This window comes from Scophthalmus maximus, chromosome 15 (assembly GCF_022379125.1).
Source record: "Scophthalmus maximus strain ysfricsl-2021 chromosome 15, ASM2237912v1, whole genome shotgun sequence".
In the NCBI taxonomy this organism is placed as follows: Eukaryota; Metazoa; Chordata; class Actinopteri; order Pleuronectiformes; family Scophthalmidae; genus Scophthalmus; species Scophthalmus maximus.
This window is the reverse complement of record NC_061529.1, coordinates 15,103,834-15,127,191: the sequence shown is the minus strand read 5'-3', so window position 1 is coordinate 15,127,191 and position 23,358 is coordinate 15,103,834. Positions and strand designations below refer to the sequence as shown.

Genomic DNA, 23,358 nt, shown 5'->3' with positions numbered 1-23,358 from the left:
CCACGAGGGCTGGGCCTGATGAAAGGGTGTGAAATTCAATGTGGAAATCGATTTCACTATCTTCTCATTTGGCCTCGCCAAAGCACAGTTTTATGTCAAAGCAGCAGACACGGGGCTGCTGTGTGCATGTGCGTACATTTAACACACTTCACACAATGAGGGACTCAGAACATGGGGGCCTGGCTTTAAGCCTGATAAATCCATGCAAATTCCGGCAACACTATGGACAGAATACATTAAAGCTGTTTAGTCTCGATATGAAGGCTTAACAATTATGAAAAAAATTAGGAGAGAGTGGTGGAATGAAAGCATGCCGCCGCGCCATCGGCCCAAAGGCCCCCGTAGCTAACACTAAGCCACTTGTAAGATACAAAGGTCAAATGCTTGATTTTCATTTCCTCAACAACAGACACAATCGTGTTACAGTCACACTAATGTCAATGCTGTCATTCAAAAAGAGCGATGAGTGGAAAAAAGGGGGGAGAGTCGCAGGAAGTCGGTGGGTGCTCAGATAGTGTATGCACGTCATTATGCTCACTGCAATCTGTCAGCGGCGGACCAAGCGGGTGTCATCAATTTCTTTCCATTTCCAGAAAAAAAAGAAACGCGTCTTGTTGTTCCAAATAGCTACGTTGTTGCCATGACTCGGGTCATCCATCCATCCGACCGTCCATCCATCCCGAGCGCATGTGTCTATTGAATGTAAATGACAGCTCAATGTCTACACTGTCACAAAAGGGCCACAGTAAAAGTGAGGGCGATGGAACAACAGTGTGAGGGCTCCTCTGTGGAGCGCTGGCAGTGCCATCTGTGGGGATGGGTAAACAGGAAACGCACACAATGATATTATAAGGCTCTCTCCCTCTCTCTCTCTCTCTCTCTCTCTGCGTTTTTGTTATTAATGGCAGTGATACCCGTCAAGCCGTTTCACCATATTTAACACTGTTACAGCAGTTTTGCAGCTGTTGTATTTTCTCCCCAGTGTAGAGAGAGATAGTGAGTAAGTGAGTGAGTGAGAGAGCATTAGGAAGGACCGTAGAGGGAGAGCGCTTCAGTCAAAATACAGAATAATCACCGCTGAATATTCTTTTTGGCACATTATTAACTCAGAGCGTAACGCATGACGACAATTAGGTGCACCCAATCAAGGCCGGTTGACACAAAAACCAGCCAGGAGAAGTTGAAGAAAAAAGCATTGCGCTGCCCGACGCAAAACCGCCCGCGAGACGAGGCCACTTATTGGTCGGCTGGGATCAGTGGAACTCCAGGTCGGGCAATGAGCTAGGGGAGTCAATTAAAGAAGCGGCGTCTTAATAGGGCTGTGATGTGGAGCCATAACAGTGCTACCTTGGCTCTCGCTCGAGGTGGCCAGATCTCTTATGTGACAGGAGCCAAGTAAATAAATAGCCAAATGAGGGCACACAACAGCGGCAGCAATATCCCAGGGCACCTATTATGCAAGGGGTAGGGGGAAATTATGCCCACGACAAATTACTAATGATGAGCCAGTGATGTCTTGTTAAGCGACATTGTTTTCCCTCAGATCCCTTTGTGTCTGTGCCTTGTTTTCCATTTAACGAGAGACACAAAAAAACACCCGCAGCCGAGCGTCTCTGCAATATTTTCCCTTTCTTCTCTCTCCCTCCTCTCTTTTTTTTTCCGCCATTCGCTTTTCCTTCTTCCTCCTCCTCCTCCTCTCCGTCTCCCCTTTGCAGTTAACTTGTGTCTGCGCCTCTATTTTCCCTTCCCCTCACATCCGCTGCCACTCCGAGGGCCTGATTTGGCGCATGAGAACATGCTAGAGTGGGGCTGCTCAGCGGGGAAGGGCCTTTTGATGCAGACCCCCTGGGATCCATCCACTGAACCAGCAGTACGTATGACAGATGTGACAGCTTTCATCTAACAGTTAACTTTTCCTAATTAAAGTCCCAAGTCTAATTAGACGCCGGCCTATCTGATATTTCTGAGATGGTCAGAGACGGTTTGGGGGCAGAGCCCATCAGAGATCTGAACATTGGTGATTGGTGGGGTGGGTGTTTACTGTTTTGGAAGGAGACGCAGCCCCGCTTGTGCCCTGTGTGGGCTGTGGGCTCACCTGGGTGTGTGTGTGTGTGTGTGTGTGGGGGGGGGGGGGGGGGGGGGGGGGGAATGCCAAATGGCATGGCCTCATCTCATTTGCAAGGATGCTGCCCCTGAATGTGAATGTGCAATTATGCATCAGGGAGGGAAAAACAGCTAAAAGAAGAAAAAAAAAACCATTCCATAATTAGCGAGGCAACTCCAAGCACAAGCAATGGAAATTAGTCGCGGTGTAATAAATTAGCCTGTGCATACATTACATGAAATAAAAACCCTTGGGGCCTCGTATTAGCAGTTTTGGCTGTACATGCCTGGTGTATTTAAATAAAGCAGTCACTCCTTCATTGCAGGCCCAGTGGCAGACATTTCTCTTCAAAATCACATCACCCTCACAGTGTCAGCTGGGTGTGGTCTCTTTGTCTCCATGATACAGTACCACACGGGCTATTGCATCCTGCAGCCTCAATTCTCGGCACAGTCTGCCAGGCTTCATGGGTTTGTAATCACTGGATATTTCCTATTCCACTTTGATTAGAGTTGCCCATTTCTCCCGTGCCATTTTCTCCGGCTCTGATAAACAAATGTGAAATTAGAAACCAGTTGAGATGAGCCGGGGCGAAATTTGCATCAAAATAATACAGTGTGCGCCTAACAAACCAAAATCAGATAGCAGCAACAAAAGCTGGCAAATTGCGAATTAAAAGGCATGATGTAAATGGTATTTTGTCATTAAGCTTCTGCAGCCATTTTGAGGGCGGTGCGGGTTAGATGCAGCTGTGTGTGTGTGTGTGTGAGTGTGTGTGTGTAGGGGGGGTGTTCACGTCGCTGGTTGTGACGAGTCTTATCCAGAGTTGATTATTCATACTTGTCCTTCTGCTTGAATTAAAGCAAGAGTGCTGGAGCCAGTTAAAGCCAAATACTTGAATGGCTACTGAACTCTCACCTTCACGCGCATCCATTTAGCTCACAAATGAAAGCCAAGTACAGTCAGTGGAAAGCCATAATGGGTCTTTCTTCTTGCGGAGTGTGGCCATTACATACTAATTTCTTCTGGAGCCTCTTCAGGAATTTAAACACTTGGCTGGAGCCACTGAGTCTTGTGCTGAGACGAGCAGACCCGACAATGACAGCACACAAGGTGTCAGCGCCGGTCACGCTCGCGTCGACTTACCAGAGTTGTGCTAGATTGGAGGGGCTACAGCATGTTGTGGTATCTGGATAATGGCCTGTATTTTTTACCGTTTTTTTTGTAAATTTGATTAGGTTTTTTTATTTGTATTTTTGAGTCTGTGTATATAGAGTTGGGACTCTTATATTTTGTCATATTGACAAAAAAGCCATGTCAAAATAAAGACACATTGTGTCATCACATACGAAATGCTTGAATTTACATACTTTACATATATAATATATATTATATACAGTATATATATATATCATATATACATACAAACTGTACACACACACACACACACACACTTCACTATGGTTTAAATAAGTACTGTTTTCTGTATTCTACAACACATTCAGTGTGGAGAAAATATAAAGAAAATAAATACATCATCTAAGTGAAGATATTACTTAACATGGAGCATACTCGATGACTGGACATGTTGTACTCCAATAATTCTATATTTAGACTTTCAATTGTAAATAAAGCGCCATGAAACACTGCGGCACAAGTGGCGGAAGACATTGCTAATACCATGTCTTTCTCTATTCTGACAAAAAAAAACCCTCTCCACCCCAACATTTGCTCAAATGTCAGCTAGTTCCAACCCGAATGGTGTTAAAACCCGACCTTATCCTATTGTGCATTTATCAAGCACGATGTCCTCGGTGAGTTGGTGTGGACCTGCCCATCCATTACCATTTATCAACCAGCCCACATTGTTGATGAATGGTATTTTTGCGCCAGATTACCCACTGCACATCAGTAGCACCCAGGAGGCAGTGATTTAATTATGCAATTAGTGTGGTGGATGATTAAATGGCTTAATTAATAGAGGCAGATTGGAAATTTGGCGAGAGTTGACAATATTTAGCTAGCTCACTAGTTTGTGTGGATCTTCCAATAATTAGTCTTTAGCCCTTTTGTTTCGTTGTAATGCAGTGGTATGATGAGTGTGATGATGGCAAGACAGCCACTGAAAGACTCCAGTGCACAACAACAGTTGCATTCATTTGTCTATTATGGATTTCAAGTGAGATTCTTTTCAACGTGGCTTTCCACTATAATGGCCAATATTTCTGGTAGGGACTTGTTAACCGGCTAATGACTCCACTCAGTGAATCAATAAATATGATTATCTATCGTTGTGACAAATGTCACCAGCTTCGCCTCACATGCAGGCTCAGCTGTTGCGGGGAAAGAGTAGGATTTCACACTTCATGCCTGCTTTGGAGTCATTAGATTTTCTGTGTTCCCGGCTTTCCTCCTGTGGTTTGAGACTGGATCTTCAGACAGGATTTTCCTCAGGTCGGGGCTTTTGTTGTATTTACTGGATTAGTTCGGCTCTGAGCTCTCCAGCACAGCGCAGTGTACACTTGTCCGTTTGATTGACGGCCTGCGGGGACCGGGCGGGCAAGTTATTTACTGCTCGTTTGTTTGCTCTTGCACGGAGATATGCGGAGATATGGAGATTGTGAGGTAAAGTCAATGCTGAGTTACACGGGCCTTTGTCAATCACAAATAGTTGTGGCAAAGGCACAATCATCGGAGCATGTCGTCTCCTGACTGGAGCAGTGCTTGCCGTGAGTGCATATTGTTTGCAGCACTTGACACTAGAGCGTGAGGCTGAGAGAAGCTGCTCACCGGCCCTCAGAAGCATGATGTTGTCTAGCATGTGGAGAAAGACGACCCCGTCCACTAGGATGCTACTCAACATAATTGCCACCACTGTGTAGCAATTGGTGTTATTTCTTCTTTGACAATGTGGCAAGAGTTTCACTAAAAATAGATTTTTTTGTCGGGGGGGGGGGGGGGGGTTGCTTCTACTGCTGCTGGCTGGAGGGCTGCTTTAATGCTTCTTATTCGCACAATCTGAAAAGAAACACTCTGATAGAAGTGAACAGTTGCCTTTTTTTAATAGTTTAACCCATGTTGCACTATTAAAAGCTTTGTGCAGTTTGAAGTTTGAGCTCCACTGGGTAAATCCTTTTCATGGATCAATTTAGCAAATGGAACATTCTATTAATTTGTTACAGTATATGGTATTGTTTCCCGTCAATCAAACTGTCAATGCAGTTTTCAGATACTTCTGTCCTGTTCAGAGCGTGAAGGCAATACAGTAGATATAATTACACTATTTTAATCACACATACTCAGCAGTCATAATCAAATGGACAAATTACTTAGCGTGCAATTTTCCATTTGTTATACAAAATTGCACTAATAGAGGCTTTAAAGCCGGATATAATTATTTGCTTCTCGCTTTGCATGGTCACATTATCCCTCTCTATTTTGAGTCTTTCCTCAGTTGAATGGGAGCCAAGCGAAGCATTCTACCCATCCACATTCAACAAAACACAGCATCTCACTTAATAAAGAGCTAGTCCTTTACTGATGCTCAGTCAGGTCACATTGTGGTCAATGCTGTAAATCCAAAAGTCCCTGCCTGTTAATTAAAACCATGCTTTGCTGTCCAAAGAATTATTTAGAATTGAAATAGAATTGCTGGCATTCATTGAAAAAAATTATATTTCTGCGTTCATTGTTTTCTTCTTTCAGTAATATTATTCATAGCTGTGCATTTATTATTTCTTAAATTCAAAATAATGTGTGTAACCTGTCAGAAAAAAGATGCAATTGTGTACAATCATGTGAGACGTGCATTTCAGTAAGCCCCCCACAGGCATTCACAAAAACATTGAAGCTATAGCTAATGTGTCAGCAAAATGTCAATTCTTGCTTTTGACTAATAATAAATACGAATAATAAGTCCAATAATCCAAGATTTCTAATTCTATAAAATTCTATAATTCTAATTCATAAAAAATACTTATACACTCAATCAAAAGTATGCAGACCAGAATTGAGGGTGGACTACAAAAGAACTGCAAGGCTTGAAAAAATATATATAAATGAAACAGTGAAATACATGAGAGAAATAATAAATTATACATCTCACATTTAATTGCCATATCAAAGATCCACAGATAAAGATCCGGTTTTTCAGACGACTATTGATGTCAAATTAAGAGGAGGTAAGTGCACTCGTACAGACTCAGATAAGATTATTCCAAATTGTTATTGTTCCTTACAGAATAAAAAGATAAAACACTGAAAAACAGTGAATCGATTTCCCGATCCGAGGGAGTGTTTACGCGGTGAACCCCTGCACAAACTCGGAGCAGATTCTCCACGTAGCTGCCACTGTCAACAGCCTGTCTGTCAGTCTGCCATGCTGTGATTGAGACATCAACCTAATCCATGTTTACACTGTCCTGCCCGTGTCACGCCTAGCTGTTAACCACACAGAATTAGGCCGTGTTTGACACCTCCTGCAACCTGCCACTTGAACCCACCATCGACATCGGGCTCCGAGAGCAGTTTCCCTGCACCGTGAGCAGTTGAGGCATTGTCGAGGGCCGAGAAGGCAAAAATAAAGCGGGAGTCTATAAGGGGATCCGGGGCGGGGGGTGGGTGGGGGGGTTGGTGTATGGTGGAAGGAGAAACGATGGATGGCTACGGGTAAGTGCCACTCCTTGAATATCCTCTCCGGCTCCCTTCCCATCTGCCTCTCTCCCTCTGTCCTTCATTCTCCTCATGTCTCTCTCCTCCTCCCATCTCTCTCCCCCATTCTCTCTATCTTCCTCTGCTTCCCTCTCTCTGTTGCTTACTCAGAGAAGCTGCCAGTGTTTGCTTCTCCTTATCCAGGTTTCTAATCCGCCGCCAGTGAAAGAGTCCACTAAATAGGTGCCTTCGAAAGAGGGGGGGGGGGGGCGGGGGGACGACAGGCAGAACCATTAGAGGAGAGTTTATCAGAGTCGCTCAATCTGTTATCACTCCTGTCCCTCTGTCCCTCCCGCCAGCCACCACCTCCCTCCCTTGTCACAGAGCTACTGATTATAGCCCCTCACACACACGCACACATGCGCGCACACACAGCCCACCACCGAGTGTGTTTGCGCATGTCTGCTCAACAGCTTTGTTGGTGTGCCTTGCCATAAGCGAGTGCGCATGTTGTTGTGCACCAGGGCCCATCAATTCCGGCACCACCTGAAAATGGCCGCAGCCAAGAAATAAATAGACATCCCCCTCCTTTCATCAAGGGTGGGCTCTCAGTTAACTTCTTGCACCTGACCACAAAGGACCCAAGAAATAACATCAAATGTGGAGTTTTTCACTGGAAAAAACGGAGAGGAGACACCGAGTGTCTCTGAGGGCACTTTGAGGAGTGAAGCGGATGCTCTAAAATACGCCCGTGCCGTTTTGTTGGCACGGGTGCCACTGGGACCGAGAGGGGAGTGCTGGAGTTTACCTAAGGGATAAATGTCAGAGGATCAGCTAAATTAGATCCTGCCTGTATTAAGACATCAACTGCTGCTGAAGTGTGTATAGTGTATGTGTGTGTGTGTGTGTGTGTTCTCTCTCTCTCTCTCTCTCTCTCTCTCTCTCTCGCTCTCTGTGTGTGTGTGTGTGTGTGTGTGTGTGTCTGTTCTGGTGTGTGGACCCCTGCTCTCAGCTAGACTGCAGTCCAGGCTAAAATGGAGCTCAAAACTGAAGTGGCAGAATAAGCTGTTTCCTAGAGTTCTGTCTAGTGCAGAACAAACCAGCGAAGAGGGATGGTCCTTCTCTCTTATGTCACACTGTGCCGCTCATTGTCTACGGCTAAATGAACTGCACTGTGAATAAAACTGTCCAATAAGAGACAATGACAATTTTAATAACAGGTTTTTCCTCAGGATAGTAATAGGATAGAAAAGGGGCTGCTAGTGTGAAATACATTTAATGTAATATACTGATACTTCAAGGCAGCTAGTTCCTAGACTCTTGAGTCCAGTGATAGAAAGTGCAGCAGAGCTCCTTGACCACTATAGCTGCAGGCTTCCGGGGCCCATCTTCATTTGTCATTAGGGTTATATAGGTGCACACGGTGTAAGTAGTGCTGTGGCCCTAGACAGGGAATATACCCCAGGCCCTGAGTGTAGTACAGAGTCTGAGAGAACTGCTGTATACAAAGCTGCGGGGCTCAACAGTCGGCACACTTACTGTTCGTACACGTGCGGCTATACCCAGAACATGCTGGCTATCAATTTTATATGAAAAATACAGACGGGAAATGACTGCATTTGGATACTGTTCCTGTGGGTAATTTGCTGCCAAAATATTACCGCGGGCTTTATTAGAATGTGTGTTTTTCAAACGCTGATGTCTCCATCTTGGTTTATGGGGGGAGCGCGTGGCACGGCCACGGCACAGCGCGCGCGGCAACAACAACAGGAAAATGGCTGGTTCGGGGGTGACATCTCTGCCACTTCGTCCATGTTCCGTCATTTAGAGGTAATGGCCGTGACCACTGCCTCCCTGTTTACATAGCAGCGGGCTCCCAGCACCCAGCCTGTGACAAATTATAAAAGCCGGGCCTCTGTAGCCGGGCTGCATTTCATTAAACTTTAACTTCCCTTATCTGCTGCGACAGAGGACAGAATAATAAAGGCTGACAGGTATCTAAAGATGTATGTTTGGACTAGGGGACAGGAACAGCATGAGAGCCTTAGCCAGCTTTGTCACCAAAGATGGAACATATGTTGTGGGCTATAAAAACTGAAGGCAGATGTTGCTGTTTTACTGAAGCTGGGAAAGGCTGTAGACGCTGATGGTGCTTTGCACATATGTCTACCATGAATAGCTGTCTGTTTTGCTAACAATGCTCCCTGCTGCATGTGACAAAAAAGGAACCAAAAAAATACAGGTGTTATTTATGATCTGATTTAACACAGTGAAAACGTGACATTTACAAGACATGTTCACCTTTTTTTTTGCAGCAGACACTTGTACATTTCCTGGGGGGAATATATAACTGGTGGCATTCTCTGTGTGGTGGTGGTCATATCTAAAATGCTACATTAAACGAAAAGTAAACGATTCTATTGGTGAACTGCTGTCAAACCTCACCATATCAATCTTTGAAATGCTTTCATTTTATAGCCAAGGACTTATCCGACACTGGTATATTTTTTTTGTCGAAAAGTTGAATATACATTAAAGATAAATGATTTAAAGATGTTTCTTTGACTGTGGTGAATGCATGTGTCATGAAAAATACTTGAGGTATGCTGTCATTCATTATTAGTGGCAACAATAGGCCTCAGCCTTGCTTGTCTGTCTCTGGTTGTGTTTTTTTTCCCCACACTGAGGCCTCTCTGAAATCCACTCTACACAAAAAGACCTCTCAGAAAAGAAACTTGGATCTCGGGCGTAAGTTGGATGAGGTTTATATCTCAGAAGGACAATGTGGCAAGGCCAACATTAAACCACGTTAAGATCTTCTGAGAGAAGCAGTTGATTGATTCCATAGAACCTTGTTCATCAAGGCCACCAGGTCTGAACCAAAGATATTTGGAATGTGAGGAAGAAAGAGGTAGTTACGGCAACAAAAAGCAGCTGAAGCAGCCTTTGTGCGCATCTGAAAGGGCCTATCTACGGCTTGCTAGGCTCTCCCGTTGAGCAGACGAAAGACTACCATGTAAATAAAAGCCAAGGGTGAGCTCACAACTTTGCCTGCATGAATAAAAATGGCCACAATAACATTACAGATGCGTACACAAATAAAGCCAGCCATTCATTTCCGTGTAATACTCAGCAGACACTTTCACTTTATTCAGTGCTGCGAAAGTATATGAATTTCTTCTTGAGTTAAACTCAAAGTACGAAAAAAAAAATTCAAGTCCCACGCGCAATTTTCATTCACTGTGATCACTGTCCACACAAACGTCGGGAGACCAATGAACACTTCCTCACCCCGTAATATCCAGTTTCAAGCCTGGCCACGGCTGCGCACACTTTAAAGTGTGCTGCCCATTCTGGGATTTTTTTTCCGACACTCTCCGTAGAAAGGTTGTTTTCTGTGGCTCTACCGGTGTGTGTTGATAGACAGCTGCGCACATGCTGAGATAAGGTCAGATATGGCCTTCCCCGTGGGTGATGCTGGTTGTGGTGGAGGGTATCGGCCAGCCGGAGGAGTGGACTAGGTGGCTGAGATAGCCTCCTCCTGCAGGCGAGTAGGTCTGGAGTGCTGCTGCTGCTCCCCCCCCCCCCCCAGCAGCCATGTCCTATTGGAGTGAGCCCCTTCACCAGAGCTTTGTCTGAGAAGAGAGTAGCCGAAAGGGCCCTCCGACACACTGGACAAGACCCTTCAATATACAAACGCCTTCCCCCATGGCCTCATAACCAACCTCAACTACGCGCTCACACACACACACACACAATTCTGCATACGCTCGTATGTGGCACCACGCGAGTGCCAATGTTGTTTTATCTACTGGGGTTTTTTTTTTTCTCCCTCGTGTTTGTGATTTTAGAGTTTGAACAGAGTGCTAAGCTCAAACACAAACACTGGGCGCTGGAGGCGAGAGCAGAGCGCCATCTGCCCCATTCAGGGCCTACCAGGCTTTCACTGTCCTTCCCCGACGGCAAGAAAACCTCTGCATTCATTGCAAACCAGGGGAGAGAAAGGAAGCGAGATAGAGTTGTGCTCTGCCTGTGTACGTTTAAATAGTTCTTTATCTACAGTGTTTTTTGGTTTTTTTGACAGCATCTCTGGAAGGAGAAATAGCGATGTAATCAATAATGAACAACTTTCAAAATTGCTGTAAACAGATAGACTATTGAAAAGAGGCATACCCCCCCCCCCCCCCCGATATTTGTGTTCTCTAATTTCCAATCAAAAAAGGACGTTTTCTCCAGCGCTGAGCCTCTGACTGCGTCTGTTTCCCGAATGGAGATTGCAAATCTTCCCGTCAATATCAGCACACGATTGTCTTTCATGTCATCATGAATAGTAACCCACCTTTGCTTGTTTTCTCAGCAGACGTTTTCCTAAGTCTCCACCGATAACTCGCACACCATGTGTCACAAGGCGTGACAAAGCCCACAGTGTGGCATATCTGGAGGGAGAACTCGGGGACGGTGATGGAAGAAAGAGGAGAACGGTGGGGGAAAGAGTGTTAAAGAGGAATGTAGTATAATGTATGGTGGCTTTGTCCTGGCAACTGCTCTAATGCGGCAGTGACACATTTGAAATTGGCCCTGGCCTGCCCACAAAGACGGACAGAGGCGCTGCGAGCACTAGCCAATCCATACTCTCCAGACACCTGGAGAATCCTCAGATATTGACCTTCAATTCAGCTGGCATTCAGAGCTGATGAAAAGAGATAAGCACTCTAATCTGTCCGTCGTCTTCGTGCTCCCATTTATTGACTAACTGACACGGACTTATTTTAGCCCTGGCTGCACGCTGTCACCACACGGCAATGTGATACATAAACCTAATAGATGTTTATTTGAAAGGGGCTAATATGAAAATTGCCGCCAAAGACACATGAATCAATTTTCAAAAGCAAACATAATTGGATATTCCGGGACACTCATTAAATGTGAATTGGCCCTGGTCTTCTTGTCTGTCTGCCCTCCCCCCCACCCCTCTTTGCTGTGTTTCCTTGTGTGACATGTTATTATGCTCCATCAGTCGTAGCCATTTAACAGATCGGCTGCCATGGAGAAACTGCTTTAAAAATCTCAATGGAGGAACATTTGTGTAAAATGAATGCGTCTGTATGTAACGACGTGCTTTTGTGTGCATGCGCGTGCCTGTAGAGATGCATTTACGCGTTATACTCTGGTAGGTCCCTTCCTTAGCCCTCCCACCGTGGTCCTACATTTTCACATGACAGTTGTAGGCTGGACGTTAGAGGCACTCGACAACGAGTAGGGGAGTAGGAGGAAGTGCTTACCGAGAGCCTCTGGAAGAGAAAAGCTATGCCTACATACAGTCTGTGTCACAAAGATGCCAAGATGGAGACCATGTGGACAGAACACACACACACACACATAAAATCCAACACGGCCCAACAGGCATATTATTGCAAATATCCACACAAACATACACACCCAACCAACCACGCATGGTCATGCACCCTGTATCAGAGAGCCATCCGGTCATTTTCATATTCATATTTACATGTATATGAGAGCCAGCACATCCCAGGAATACAGATCTATTTAAATTCAGACAGAAACAGTAAATGCCCACCACCGGAGAGCCAGAAGAGAGGGGGGGGGGGGGGGGGGGCCAGTAAATTTATTTGAGTGACATTGTCTAAATTGAAGTTTGACACTCTTCACCACTCTAACCTTTATGCAAATGTGAAAACATCTATATGTGATGGACAGAATTCAATTAACTGAGATGACAGAAAATAATCTAGTGAACTGAATACATCATGCATTTGAAAGGTAACATAATCATCCTGGTAGGAAAGGGCTGCTGCTGGTGGTGGTGGTGGGGTGTCGGTGGCAGAGAGACAGAGGGAGAAGGCAAGAAAGAGAAGGAGAGAGAGAGCGGGGTGGGGGGGTGGAATGGATGGGAGGGCACAGAGGAAGTAGAAGATAGAGCCCATTTCTCTGCCGTCTTATCGAATGGCACAAGCTCTATTTCTCCAAAGCGGAGTCTTCAGTCCACTAAACTCTTGATCTCAAATGAGAGACCCTGGAACACTGTTGCTAAGCAATTAGGGGGGCTTATTGAGCAGCTGATTCCTGCCGCTCAGTGTCCATCATTACAATTTCTCCTCACCTCATAGACTTCCATACTGATGAACAGCGGCCAGCGCCCACTGACCATGCACGGGGAAATGGGCTACTCCGGCAGAGCTGCAAATTACACCGCTGCACACACACACCACCCTTATTTAAACCCAACACGGCAAGACTGCCCCAAAACAACTGTTGCTGCATGGATGCTGAAGGCGTGTGTGGGTGACAGAGACAGAATGAGACGTATACAGAGAAAGGGAAGTAGATTCATATATCCTTAAAAATCTGGAACAAATAAAATTAATTAATTAAATATCTTACAGTTTTTTTCTCTTAAATTCCACATTTAAACACAAACTTAAAACCGCCTCATATCAGCGCAGAATTATCACAGTTTACACAGACACTAGTATGTTATATGGCAGTTAGCCTTCCTAGTAGGAATCGGTGCAAGGAACAAGTGGTGGGGTATGGAAGGAAGCAGAGGAGCGACCAAACTGCCTCACACAGCCCGTGAACATGGGAGCGAGCTGTTGGCCAGATGGGGGCACCCTTAACCAAGATATGAGAAACCATGCCTCATCAGCGGGGCGGCTTGTCACAACGCAACGAGGATGGTGTGAGGGACTGGGAGTGATTTTTGACATCCTCGGAACTATGCGAAACTTGTACACCAACAACACTGTACCCTAATGCACATTTTATAAGTATATATATTTTCCTGCTGCCCATGCTTTGCTCAGATCAACGTAGGACTGATTTTATCATACGGCTGAGCCAATATGTTCTCTGACACATCGGTTTTCGTGTGTGTGTGTGTGTGTGTTTGTGTGTGTGTGTTTTTTTCTGGTCATTCAGTGACAGCAGTGTAGGACGTGAAGCCACCAGAGGAGTCTATTGTGTGTTGAATACTAACACTAGGTGGCTCTGTCAACTGTTAGTGGGCCTGAAGAGCCACTCAGTCTGACTGGATTGCTCCTGTGTTTAAATACTGTAGATTTTACTGCTCTGTCCTCATCTTATCATTGAACCTGAGATTAAATGGAGGAAAGGAAAAAGCATCACCATCATATTATTAGCTGTTATTGGGGATCATTGCCAGGCATATAATGCATTTGAGAAAATACAGATTGCACTGTGATGTAGCAAGTGAAAGAGATTGTAATTATCAATGAAATCTACATCGCTGCTTTGCCAATCTCAGTTCACAGAGGCTATCTTGGCTAAATTTTATTAGAATGCTGATTCAATCCCCCGTCATTTACATGTGGCCAGAAAACAGAGCCACAGAAAGTGAAACAGCGGTCGTAATGGACGGTTAAGTGACTCCTCAACAGATCTCTTACATATAATATAAGTTCCATTAGCCCCGAAATGGCGACTGTATGGCATTTAATTAAATATAGCCTTTCAAAGAAACCCACGGCAAGCAATTTAGAGTGTGGTTACATTTGAAGCTTGGGTGAGGTTAGTGGAGCTTTTAACTGCTGCATCCACTGCATAGACTGTTAATTAACATATTTAGAATGAAGTAGATTTGCCATGCACTAATCATCCTCTAATTCACTAAGAACTGCCGCCTTTCAAACGCCGGACAGTAATCAACATGCCGGGGCCTAAACATTACATAATCTGTAATTATGTTTCACTGAAGGAAAGGGAAGAAATATATAAATAAGTATGCACGAATCAACAAAAGCCCCATGATATGATTGGTTAATGGATGCCTTTACGAGCTGTGAAGGCTGGGTCTATTTGCCATATATACGCTGAAATACACTTTGTGACCTGCAAGAGACACATTCACAGGGATGTTAGAGAGAGTCGGGGGAGTGTGTGTTCTCAAGTGCTCTTAATAAGTTAAAATGCTGTAAACCAATTTCAAACATTATGTTTTCCTGCTCCTTGGAATTATTTCTCAACAGCAATCAAAGTTCTATCTGAATATGTACGTAATGATGATTACGCACACACACACACAAAAACCCACCCAAACATCTGCATATCCCCCTTTCATTGCAATGGACGCGAGTCCAACCCGCCCTGCGTGGTGCAATGGATGGGCCTGTCCTAGGGGCCCCAGCGCACCGGGGATAACGTTTTGACTCCTCAGGTATAATGACGGAGCAGTGGCTCGGTTGCTGAGAGGGAGAGTGGGCGGCACTCGAGCCCTGACCCCTTCCTGAACCGGACAACCGATTTCCTGCCTCACTCACAGCTGCTGCTTGGTCTCAGATAGGACCAGGAGACTCAACGTACCTGTGCCAATCAACGGGCTAAACATTGGACTTGCTCTTAACTGCACTCCTTCCGCTCTCATTCTCTCTTGGCTCTTCGCCGCTCTTATAGGACCACCTCTATATACACAGGATAGGACCTACTACTGAGATATAAGCGGCAGAGGAAAAGTGAGATCTTTGCTGATGCGTTTTAATTTCATGGCTAAATTATACACGTTATCCTTGTCTCATTGTTTATAAGAAATGTTCAATCTTCAATTACAGGAAACCAGAATACACAGCTGCGTGAAAATGCAATTGGGGAAAAAAATACAAACAAACAAAGCAAAACTCTTTCTAACTTTCTAAGCCAATTTTCTCACTGAAGTCGGGAAAAATTCACCAAGCAAATCAGGACTGTTGAATTCAGAAAATGCGAGAGTCAAGATTCATGGCAGGAAGCTGATAACTGGATGTCTCGCTCGTGAACGGGGGCCAACAGGATGCAAAGCAATGGGCAAACCTGCAGGGATTCAACAGTTCTATATTATTAATTACTTGTGCAAAAGTAGTTACTTTTCATATTGGTTTGGTTGCATCACACTCCGGTACTGTAAAAGATCAAACGCTCACATATTCTGATTGAAAGAGGACCAATAAACAGAAAACTGGCTGGGGGTCTAGACGATCATCGCTGGACTTCATCCTACAGGCCCGCGGTTCAGTGGTACATTCGCATTAGGAGAAGATCACACAGTGGGAAGGCGGGCCTATGCTGCACTGGCTGTTGTCAGGTGACTCTCTCTCTATGGCTTCGACTGCGGCAGATGCCAGCGGGGGATGTCGCTGATTGCTGACCACGCACACAACAATGTCGCCTGTGAACCCACAACTTTACGGCTGCCCCGGCTTTGATGCAACATCTAATTGGCCGAGATGAACTGTTGCTGTAGCAGCTTGGGGCCCAGCTCCACTGTACGCCAGTCCACACAGTCACTGTCTGCATTTAATTAGGTCCCCTCTGCCTCGTGTGTGTGTGTGTGTGTGTGGGGGTTTGTGTGTGTGTGTACTGTATGTGTGTGTGCACGCACGCAGCATATCAATATGTGCATCTGCCTCTATGTTTGCGAGCAACTCTGCGTGTCTGTGTGCACTCGTTCGCACGGGTTAATTACGTGAATAATTTCTTTCCGTTGTAACAAAGACCAAATGTACAATTAGGATTTCACTTGAGCAACAACAGGAGGGGTGGTTTCACTTTACAACCTGTGATATATGATGAGCAGGGTGGTAGAATTAAAGATGGAGAGCTTTGTGGTTTTATTGTCTGGTGGATTGTTTCCTCGGTTCTCAAGCGTAGCTTGAGGCACTAGTGATTGGCCCGCATGATGACAGGGTGCAGTCGAGTAGAAGAAAGAGTGAAGGGTGTCGCAGTGGTTTGTTTTCGCAGGCCCTTCACTTCTCAGCGCTTGGCGATGGGTCTGGAGCCTGTTGTCGTCACGGAGGGGCTGCATGTGAGTGGCGCTTTGTTTAACTTCCTCTCAGTGCGGGAGGAACCAGCAGGGCCTGGTAATGAGTCTGCAAACAGGACTCACAAGGAAGAGAACCGTGTTGCCTAATTACTAATTGCGAGTGAGTGATGGCGATGTGTCGCCTTGTGTTTTAGCAAGGGGGTTTGATTTAAAAGCATATGGTCCTGCAATCGGTCATTTGCTTAAAGTAAAAAAAAAATAAAATCCTAAAATTCTAAATGCACAACTAGTGCTTATCTAATACACAAATAGTTCATACATGATAGCTACATGGAAGTTCCGTTCGGCAGTTGCATGCCAATACACATTTTCACGTTAGAAATGAAGGGCAATTTTAGAAGCTGCACTGCTTTGTTTATTTGCATAAAATTGAAGAAACACCACAAAGTATCATGTGTCTCAGCTTGTGCTGAACTCGCCAGTGCACAATGACTGATTATGGCAAATTACTATCCCTGTACGAGCTCCCGAGAATCCGCTCTCCGAGCTGTATGCAGCCCTGAAGCAGGGGAAGAGAAATTGTTCCGCCCAAGTACCATAAAAACAGATTGGAAGCTCGGCACTGTGAATTAGCTGCACAGGAAGCCCCCTAAACCCCCTGTTTTATTCATGAGCATGAAGGCTATCGGAGTCTAAGAAACCCCTGTGGTCTTGCCGGCTACATCAAGGTTGCATGCCGCGTCCATGGAAGGCTGCATATTTTTCTCCCATGCCACATTAAAAAGCATCAGAGATTAACTGCTGCCATCATTTTGAGATACATAAACAAATTCTTTACCCTAATGCAGCGAGAGAGATCAATCCAGCAGCCACGATGAAAGATTTTAATGAGCAAACCGTCATTCAAGTCATGGAATTCTGCCTTCAAATGTCCACATGTCACATTTTGTGGTTCGGGGCTTTGTTTGGGCAGCCAGGGGACGAGTTGGTGGGTCGGAGGGGAGCGGAGGGAACTTTGCACAACTGTTGAGAAAATGCATTGTTGTTGATAATCCTTTGGAAATTGAAATAGGGAGGGGCAATGGCTCCTGAGGGAGCGCGATGCAGTGGACACACACACGGCAGAGCGACACTAGAGCATTGCAGAGCCTGAGAAGTTGGTAGTAGCCACAGGGGGTACAGTGGATTGGGGCCGAGCGAGCGGAAGGTGAAGAGGCCACATCTGCCAAAATCGCATAGGAGTGTACTAGAGAAAATGAGCTTTCAAGAAACCAATGTCTCATGCGGTCTGTTTACCGTGGCACTTGTTACTGCTGTTCCAAGGACAACGTATTCATAGTTGAGCACCTGTTATTATGACAACACATCAATATCTACAGTCTTTTAATACTATGTTCTGTTATGTTATGTTATGGAGGTAAAATGTAAGCAGGGTGTTAAAACTGGCACCGGACATAAAAAATATGTGCACATGCACAGTGAGCAAGGAATTGCTTATAACATGTTTACTATGCATGACATCTAGTTTAGTAAAAACACACGTTTAATCTGTGGCTCTCCCCTTCATTAGGCATCGAATCAAACACGAACAACTTACTTCACCAAAGAGGGGGAAATAATTGGTCAGGTTCCCTTTATGCTAATAAATAAGCAATAATAACAAAGTTGCAACTGTGACATAAATCACCCAGTGGGAGGCCGTTTATTGCTTTTCCTGTTTTAACTACCCTCGAAAGCTATCAGATGTATCACACAATGTCATGCCACAATATATGTAGATTTCTGAGCCATGTGTCCTTGTTTACTTGGTTTGTCTGGGTGCCAGCATTTCCTAATTGTCCTCTCTGAATTTAGCAACTTGGTCTCCAGTCATTACGGTGGCACTGAAGTCCTAATGAGCGGAATTGTTATCTGAAAGATGGCCCCCTTTTTTCCCCCGCTGCGAAAGCACATTAGATCCAGACAGCTCATTTCCATTCCCCCTGTCATCTCTATAGAAATGACGTGCAGTGCTTGAAACTGTTTATTTCCAAATTCAGACCTCCTCCGCGGCAGCCATCGGCTTCAATTACCAGTTTTTCCTGAGCGGAGCCATCAGGCAGCCTGACACTGAGGTCCAACCTAATTCCCACCTTCTCCAAAGTCAAGAGCATAATGTGCAGATAAAAAAGGTGGAAAATAGCCTGCCGCTCATTAGCATGCGGCGCCCGCCTGTTCATTTGCTTGCTGCGAATGAAAGTTCTGACACTCAGCGCCTTGTGCAATACGAGAATAGTCCTCTTCAGACTGCCTTGTGTCCTTACTGCCACGGAAAGGTCATCGGCAGAGGTGTGCGCTCACCAACATGGCTTGCTGCTCTTCAATGGCCCACCTGGGAGAGGGGTTAGCTGGGGGTATGGACGCAGGGAGAACCTCATTACCTGCTGAATCAACATATTATTGCCATGCTTCACCCAGCCGAATTGTTTACAAGTGTCTTTAGCGCGGGCAAAAGCCTGCTCTGGTGGGCCACGACCGCATTCATTAGTCCCTGACTCTGGTGATTATGTGTTATCTGATACGCTGCTATCTGGCTTGGCTGCATGAGCAGGGCCACTGGCCTGCATTGGCCTGGGCCCATTACAACCCCTCTCTTTTTCCTCTCTCCGTTCTCCCTCTCCCTCTCCCCCTCGATCCCTCCCCCCCTCTGTCTGAGCTCCCTATGAATGTATCCATTAGCCTGCCGATGTGTAAATTGTTTTCACCTGCACTGCAGGCAGATGGGGAGCAGTGTCTCTGTCGTGATTTCCTATGCATGAGCTTTCTAATCAGTCAGAGAGTAACATGATTCCCTTGCTCCTCGCTAGAAAAAGGTGAGCTTGCGCGAGCCCGCGCACACGTTGCATACACACATGCATGCACACATGTTCTCACAATCACAATCTGCAATCAATATGCACGCTGTGTCGCGGGGATACTGGTGCAGTGGTGGCGGGTGACAGGGTTCATTATATGAGCTTTGCCTTACAATACTGTGATGGCTTAATACAGAGGAGACGGCCGGGGGCCGAGCCCATCCTTGCCTCAGCTATTCCCAATTTCAGTTCAAATTGAAGGGATAATTTGACCTAGAAGACATAACCCACATAAGTGCAACGACGTCCAGTAAATATGTCAACCGAGTGTGACCCATGGAAGGAGACAGGGGAGGATGCCCCACAAGCAAACAAATAAAGCATTCCCTAATGCCTTAATGTGGATCAGTGGGTGTGACATGTGCCCTGTGGGCCTGGCGGACGGGGTCAAATAGGCCTTCCAGGACTGGATTAGCTCTTTGGATACAGGAAAAGGTGCCATCTATTCTTGGCTGCTTGGATTCGTCAGGCAGAAAAGTCGGTAGCTCACTTTTTAAAACTATGAGTGCTGCTGAGTGAAAAGCTACTACATTATATATGTGTGATATTGCTGTAAAGCATCAAAAACCTGGGCATACATTAGTTCAACACAGGATACTCACACGGGGAAAAAAAGAACAAAACACTCCACGTGCTTCCCGTTAGTTTAGCATTAAAAATAGGTTCACTTCAGTGCAAGTCACCCGCTGCACGACAGTCAGTTCACTGACACCGAGCCTGAGCTGGTACGGATGGAGGTGGATGAGCACTGACTTCAGTGTAACCAACCAGGCACCACTGCAGGAGCAAATATCCAGCCCCCGGCTGTCAGTCGTCTGACCCAAACAACCCGGCCCACACGAATCTCATCATCTGACAAACACATACGCTGCCCTTTTCCGCTGCCTCCTGCCACAACACCCTTGCTATCAGCCGTCAGTCAAACACCCGACTCCACAGACTCTTGTCAAAGTGAGAGATGATCCTCTCGTTTCTGTCCCTCGCCCACAGACAGGATCTGCCAGTGGACCACGAGGATGTGAAAACGACTGGATGACACCAGCTGCCGATGTCCGGAGGAAAGAGAAAATGAAAATAAAATGTAGAATGAATCTACTTTGGTAAATACGACATCACAAGGCGAGCGTGAACTGACAAAAGGCCACTGTCGTTAGACCTGGGACTCTTTGTTAAAAACCACACTGCAGCATTGTGCTCACAGACGGCACTCAAGACTGCCCCAATGTTTATTCAAATAACCAACAAGTGCAGCATCACGGTGAATCTGATCTCCTCACTTATCTTTAGAGATACAAGGGACAGCATCTACAAAAAATATATATATATATATAAGTTTTAACAAACTACATCTGAAAAAAACCAACACAATGTGTTCATACACAGCTTAGCTCGGCCTCTTGGCGTTCAATTTCTTCTTAGGTCATGATTGAAAAAGCAAGAATTGCAAGCCAGCTCCCCTCCATCACCTTCTATTTTGTCAGCTTCCTTTTCCATGAAATTATAAAAGGGGATTTGTTGCAGCTTTCCATTCACTTGATAGCACTTAACTAATTGCTTTCCTCTCATAGACAAAAACGTGCTCACAAAAAATGGACACACCCGTGCTCACACACACACACACACACACACACACACACACACACACACACACACACACACACACACACACACACACACACACACACACACACACACACACACACACACACACACACACACACACACACACACACACACACACAAAGATTAAACTGTGATATTTTGTATCCTTTCCAAATTCTAATCAATCCTAGCTCTGAACAGATACAACTAGTATCATCATCTGGACACATTTAATATTTCAAATATAACTTTGTGAAAATCAAACCATACCTGTGCCAACTACAAGGGCCCACCTTTTAAAATGATTATAAAAGCCGGTCAAATCTCATCCGCTTGTGGTATCAGCCAATTATAGAAACAAGTGACCATTGAATTAACACGTGAAACTTGAAAGCTTTTGCACTCTGATGTAGAATGCACTCTGGGAAAAAAATATGTCAGACCTTAATTTGCAATTTCACAGGGGAGTCACCTGCATACTGGGCAAACAATAGGCTTTAACCGAATGGAAGCACAATGACATTGTAAATGTTAAAAATGTCACAGTTCTTCTTCAACATTTTGTGTAAATGCTATTCAGACAGGGCTGTGAATGAATAACAAACGCTCTGACCGAGTTCATTTTAAACTTGTCACAATGGGCAACTCCTACACACTTTTTTCATCATAGATGAGAATTGAGGATTTGCATTAACCCCAAACACTGCTTCAGTATCTAACGTGATGGTGAAAGGAGGGAAGGGAGAGCCATGAAAACCAGCAAGAACGGCCACAAAAGACAGATAAACCCAACACCACAGAGAGGTGAGCCAACTGTTCCAAGTCTCACACAAGGGGAGGAAGAAAAAAGGGAGGGAGGGAGGGAGGGGGGGGGGCGGAGAAGATAATTTAGCATTTGTGTAAGCTGTTTATCAAATTATTAACTGCACAGATGTTTCTGACTAGCTAGGGGCTGAACATGGGCTCTGCCAGGCAAGGGAACAAAGGTCTGAAGGATTCGACGGAGATGTGCACTGAATATCAATTTAATTTACTAGCTGTTAATTCTCATGCAAATTGTGACCCCTGTTAGGGCATATCAATGGCCATAGACGGTGTATGTCTTCAGAGGAGCAGCAGGGAGAAACAGTGCAGAAACACTATATGAAACCACAAATAAGGGAAATAGTATTTCCGTGCAGCCATTCATGTAGTAAGATTTGAAAAATGTATGCATGGCCCCTTTTTTGTTGCTTTTACTGATAAACACTTGTAAAGATTATTTCAACTGTATCATAAAAAAACTTGTATTTTGCCATATTTAAATTAAATATTTTTTTTTCTAAATAGACAGGAACTTTATTGTAGATAATTCACAGCAAGGTTAAAATAACTATCGTTTATGAGATATATAGGTAAAAACACATCCTTTGTGAGCCCTGTAGATTTGCTATGCTTGTGCCCATGCAAAGTGACTGACATCATACTCACCGACCTGTATTAACACAATTTGAGTCCAGGAATTTCACCTTAACTGAGGTATGGTTACGTTTGATGCAGTCCCAGTACCAGTGAAGCTTGTGTGATGAGTTTTTCTGCCTGCCACACAAAATAGGGGAGAGCAACACAAGCATGTTAAGCAGTGGTTGTGAATGTTTTCTATACTGTTGAGCCGTAATCTGCTGAGAATAAGCATGAATGCACGGCATGACATCCAACAAAGATTGATCACTGGCATCAGCTGAACTCAGCTGGAACGGCAATGTTGCAAGTCTCATTTTCTTCCTCACCTCCAAAGTACCGCCTTTCCGCTCTCCACGGCACAAACAAAAAACCCCAGCAAAAATATCAATTATACATGCAGGAGGCAAACAAGGGGATTTATTTCACAACAAATAGCCTCATAGAGAGATACTGAATAGGGTAGATTAGCATTAGAAAAGGACAACAAAACTCCCCGGTTCAACAGCTAAAGAGCAATTTGATGGGACTGGAATTGGGGGAAATTGCTTGATTAGTGTGTGCATTTGGAGGGTCTGCCAATTTCACAGTCCCACCGAGGATACGTAGTACTGTCACTTTGAAAAAGAAAAAAGAAAAAAAAAGACGAGCTGTTGCAGGCAAAACATGACATTATGAGAACTGTCAGTGGTGAACTTTGATAATGCAAGACAAGATCTGAAGCCATTGGAGAAAACGAGACATTAATTTGTATCTGATTCAGATGGAAGCTTATCAAGTAAAGACAAAAAAAAAGCCTTTTGATGACTGGTATTTACCCCAGTCAGACTATACAGGTCACGTGACAGTGACTTTATTTGACTGCAAATGCTAGATTGTTTTTCGAATTGTGA

The 23,358-nt window shown here is 44.9% G+C and overlaps 1 long non-coding RNA gene across 1 annotated transcript in view; it reads right to left on the bottom strand.

Moving 5' to 3' along the window:
• LOC118286345 overlaps window positions 1-23,358 on the bottom strand; it is a 46,136-nt gene that overhangs the window by 21,794 nt on the left and 984 nt on the right. The window contains exon 2 of the long non-coding RNA XR_004785370.2: window positions 22,500-22,603. This is a non-coding gene — a long non-coding RNA (uncharacterized LOC118286345). The remainder of the gene's footprint in view (window positions 1-22,499; window positions 22,604-23,358) is intronic.